Source organism: Pristiophorus japonicus, chromosome 4 (genome assembly GCF_044704955.1).
Source record: "Pristiophorus japonicus isolate sPriJap1 chromosome 4, sPriJap1.hap1, whole genome shotgun sequence".
Lineage (NCBI taxonomy): Eukaryota > Metazoa > Chordata > Chondrichthyes > Pristiophoridae > Pristiophorus > Pristiophorus japonicus.
This window is the reverse complement of record NC_091980.1, coordinates 3,332,513-3,337,263: the sequence shown is the minus strand read 5'-3', so window position 1 is coordinate 3,337,263 and position 4,751 is coordinate 3,332,513.

Below are 4,751 nucleotides of genomic sequence, written 5' to 3'. Positions count from 1 at the left end.
AGAAACCTCCCGTGGAGCAGAAGGGCAGCTACCAAAACAGTAAAGGATCCTGGCTGGTCCAGGTCCTGATCTAGCGGGCTGTGACAGGTGACTTTTAATTCTCAAATTCATCCATCACCATGAGCAAGTCCGCTGGCTGTGCTATTTCCACCCCGGTGTTGGGCAATGGCAGCCGACTGAGAGCATCTGCGCAGTTCTCTGTGCCCGGTCTGTGGCGGATTACATAGTTGTATGCCGACAATGTGAGCGCCCATCTTTGGATGCGGGCAGAGACATTGGTATTAATCCCTTTGCTCTCAGAGAACAGCGATATGAGCAGCTTGTGGTCAGTTTCAAGCTCAAACTTGAGGCCAAATAAATACTGGTGCATTTTTTTTACCCCATAAACACACACCAGAGCCTCTTTTCCAATCATGCTGTAGGCCCTTTCGGCCTTGGACAAACTCCTGGACGCATAAACAACCGGTTGCAAAATCCCCGGTTTTATTAGCCTGTTGTAACACACACCCGACCCCGTATGACGACTCATCGTAAGCTAGCACTAATCTTTTACATGGGTTATACAGGACAAGCAGTTTGTTTGAACACAACAGATTTCTGGCTTTCTTAAAGGCAGCCTCTTGTGAATTCCCCCATACCCAGTCGTCTCCCTTGCGCAGTAGCGCATGTAGGGGTTCTAGCAGGGTGTTTAACCCAGGTAGGAAATTATCGAAATAGATAAGGAGTCCCAGGAACGACCGCAGCTCCGTCATGTTCTGTGGTGGCGGTGGTTTCTTGATGGCCTCTGTCTTGGCGTCAATGGGTCTGATGCCGTCTGCCGCGATTCTTCTTCCCAAGAACTCGACCTCTGGCGCCAGGAAAACACACTTCGAGCGTTTCAACCTGAGTCTCATGCGATCCAACTAAGAATCTCCTCCAGATTCGTCAAGTGCTCCATGGTGTCCCGACCTGTAACCAGTATGTCGTCCTGGAAAACCACAGTGTGAGGAACCGAATTTAGCAGGCTCTCCATGTTCCGTTGGAATATTGCCGAGGCCGACCGAATCCCGAACGGGCACCGGTTATAGATGAACAGACCTTTGTGCGTGATGATGCAGGTGAGGCCTTTCGAAGACTCCTCCAGCTCCTGCGTCATGTAGGCCGAGGTCAGGTCCAGCTTGGTGAACGTCTTCCCTCCAGCCAGGGTCACAAATAGGTCGCCTGCCTTGGGTGGCGGGTACTGGTCCTGCAGCGAAAAGCGGTTCATCGTTACTTTATAGTCCCCACAAATTCTGACCGTGTCATCCTCTTTAAGTACCGGGACAATTGGACTAGCCCAGTCGTTGAATTCCACCGGCGCGATGATGCCTTCTCACTGCAGCCTGTCCAGTTCAATTTCCACTTTCTCACGCATCATATACGGTACCACTCATGCCTTGAGGTGAATGGGTCGCGTGCCGGGAACCAAATGGATCTGCACTTTCGTCCACTGGAAGCTTCCAATGCCTGGCTCGAACATCGACGGGTTGTCGCCAGACGAGAGCACTCGGATGTCATCCCAGTTCCAGCGGATTTTTCCCAGCCAGCTTCTGCCTAACAATGTGGGGCCATCCCCTGGCACAATCCACGGTGGGAGTTCGTGTACTACTCCATCATAGGAAACTTTGACTTCTGCACTGCCAGTTACAGGGATTAGTTCCTTGGTGTAAGTCCTTAGTTTGGTGTGAATGGGGCTGAGCTTGGGCCTGTGTGCCTTGTTGCACCACAGCCTGTCGAAGGCCTTTTTACTCATTATGGACTGACTCGCACCCGTGTCCCGTTCCATCGATACTGGAATTCCGTTCAGTTCAACTTTTAACATTACTGGTGGACATTTCGTGGTGAAGGTGTGTACCCCGTACACTTCTGCCTCCTCGGATCGAGTCTCCGATTCAGTCTGATCCACAGTGGATCGATCTTCCTCTGCAACATGGTGGTTTGCAGGGTTTGCAGCTCGCCTGCACATTCGCTGGAGGTGTCCCGTTGTTCTGTAACCGTTGCACGCATAGAGCTTGAAGCGACATTGATGGGGCCGATGATCACCTCCACAGCGCCAACAAGGTGTTAACTGCCTCACATTAACGATTGATGGTGGACTCTGGGTTATCTGAGGTTGGGCAGCAGCAGTCATGTACGTTCTGCCATTTATAGTTCTGCTCGAAAACGACGTTACTTTGTGCACAGTACTGGCTGAAACTTCTTTACTCTGCGAAATCTGTCTGGTGTTATCGCTGGTGGACATAAATGCCTGGGCTATCGTTATGGATTTACTTAGATTCGGAGTTTCTACAGTTAACAGTTTGCGAAGGATTGTCTCATGTCCAATGCCCAGTACAAAAAAGTCTCGAAGCATTTTGATAAGTCCTTACTGTACAGTATAAATGCACACGAGGCCCATACTTGAGAGAAGGTCACTCTGTGACCAGTTACCTTTATTACCAAGACCTCAAAAGCATGAAGGTGGGTGGAGTTTCCCCTTTTATACCGGGAAGACCAGGTTAGGAGTGTCTCCCACAAGCTCACCACCTAGTGGTCAGTGTTCTCACGGTGTATAACTTAGGTCAGCTTATACATGGATTACAATGATAGTTAAATACATGACATCAATTCCCCCGCAAAGTCTTATTGGGATCACAGGTTGAGTCTCTCTGGTGGTTTACGCTCCCTTGTAGAGCGCCTGAGTTGGGGCTCCGGTTGTTGGGCGCTGGCCTGAGTGTCTGCTGTTTGCGGTGCCTCAGGCCTGTCCGGACTGCCCACAGTGACTGGGCTCTCCTCCCTTTGGTTCCGGTGTTCGGTCACCTGTGGAGAGTGAACTCTACATCGTGTTCTTCCTCTGCTTCTTCTATGGGGTTGCTGAACCTCCTTTTTGTTTGATCCACGTGTTTGCGGCAGATTTGTCCATTGGTAAGTTTAACTACCAGAATCCTATTCCCTCTTTGGCAACCACAGTGCCTGTGAGCCATTTGGACCCTGCAACGTAATTAAGGACAAAACCAGGGTCATTGACATCAATACATCGCGCCCTCGCATTCCTGTCATGGTAGTCACATTGTGACTGACGTCTGCTCTCAACAATTTCTTTCATAGTAGGGTGTATAAGGGATAACCTGGTTTTGAGCATCCTTTTCATTAGCAGCTCTGCGGGTGGAACCCCTGTGAGCGAGTGTGGTCGGGATCTTTAGGCCAACAGGAGGTGTGATAAGCGGCTTTGTAGGGAACCCCCTTGGATTCTGAGCATCCCCTTGTTTGATTATCTGCACTGCTCGTTCTGCCTGGCCGTTTGAGGCCGGCTTGAACGGTGCTGTTCTGACATGGTTGATTCCATTGCCTGCCATGAAGTCCTGGAATTCAATGCTTGTGAAGCACGGGTCATGGTCGCTGACCAAGAAGTCTGGTAGACCGTGGGCGGCAAACATTTCCCGTAGACTTTCTACCGTGGCAGAGGATGTGTTTGAATTTAAAATGGCACACTCAATCCATTTGGAGTAGGCGTCTACTACAACCAAAAACATTTTTCCCATGAAAGGACCTGTGTAGTCCACATGGATGCGTGACCATGGCTTGGCGGGCCAGGACCAGGGGCTAAGGGGGTTTCCCTGGGCGCATTGCCCAGCTGAGCACACGTGTTGCACCTGCAAACACAAAGTTCCAGGTCTGCATCTATCACTGGCCACCAAACGTGTGACCTGGCAATTGCCTTCATCATGACAATGCCCGGGTGCCCATTGTGGAGTTCTCTGATGAACACCTCTCTGCCCATCTGGGGCATGACTACTCGGTTTTCCCACAGTAGGCAATCGGCCTGAATCGAGAGTTCATCCTTGTGCCTATGAAATGGTTTAAACTCCTCAGGGCATGCCCTGTACGTCGCTGCCCAGTCCCCATTCAGGACACATTTCTTAACTAAAGACAGTAGCGGGTCTCTATTTGTCCAGATTTTAATCTGACGGGCTGTCATGGGTGAGCCTTTGCTTTCGAAAGCTTCAACAGCCATGGCCATCTCAGCAGCATGCTCAGTTGCCCCCTCAGTGGTGGCTAGTGGGAGCCTGCTGAGTGCATCGGCGCAGTTTTCATTTCCCGGTCTGTGCCGAATTGTATAGTCATAGGCGGCTAACGTAAGTGCCCACCTCTGTATGCGGGCCGATGCATTCGCATTTATGGCCTTGTTGTCGGCCAAAAGGGACGTTAGGTGTTTGTGATCTGAATCCAGCTCAAATTTCCTGCCAAACAGGTACTGGTGCATTTTTTTTACTGCATATACACATGCTAGCGCCTCCTTTTCTACCATCCCGTAGCCCCTTTCTGCCTGGGACAGATTCTGGAGGCATAAGCTACCGGCTGTAACTGACCATTGGCATTCACATGCTGCAACACACACCCGACCCCATAGGACAACGCATCGCACGTTAAAAGTTTCTTACATGGGTCATATAGCATTAACAGATTGTTGGAACATAACAAATTGCGTGCTCTATCAAAAGCCCTTTCCTGGCTGTCCCCCCAGACCCAATCGCGACCTTTGAGTAGGAGCATGTGTAGCGGCTCTAACAGCATGCTCAATTTGGGAAGAAAGTTACCAAAATAGTTCAGGAGCCCCAGGAACGAACGCAGCTCCGTCGTGTTACGGGGTTTGGGTGCTCTCTGGATCGTTTCCGTTTTGGACGCAGTGGGTCTGATCCCGTCTGCTGCTACCCTCCTCCCCAGGAATTCTACCTCTTGAGCTAAGAAGACGC